Below are 216 nucleotides of genomic sequence, written 5' to 3' on the forward strand. Positions count from 1 at the left end.
GAGGGAGTAATACATGCCGAAGTTGTTGACGATGACGGGGACGGGCATGGCGATGGTGAGGACGCCGGCAAGGGCACATAAAGCCCCTACGAGCATCCCGGACCAGGTCATGGGGTACATATCCCCGTAACCTAAAGTGGTCATGGTTACCACCGCCCACCAAAAACCGATGGGGATGTTTTTGAAATAAGTGTGGCGGGGGGCCGGGGGGGGACC

The 216-nt window shown here is 58.3% G+C and overlaps 1 pseudogene; it reads right to left on the reverse strand.

Annotated features, from left to right (window-relative positions):
- Positions 1-3: 3 nt before the first annotated feature.
- LOC104547052 overlaps positions 4-216 on the reverse strand; it is a 784-nt pseudogene continuing 571 nt past the window's right edge.

This window comes from Mesitornis unicolor, unplaced genomic scaffold (assembly GCF_000695765.1).
Source record: "Mesitornis unicolor isolate BGI_N332 unplaced genomic scaffold, ASM69576v1 scaffold45019, whole genome shotgun sequence".
In the NCBI taxonomy this organism is placed as follows: domain Eukaryota; kingdom Metazoa; phylum Chordata; class Aves; order Mesitornithiformes; family Mesitornithidae; genus Mesitornis; species Mesitornis unicolor.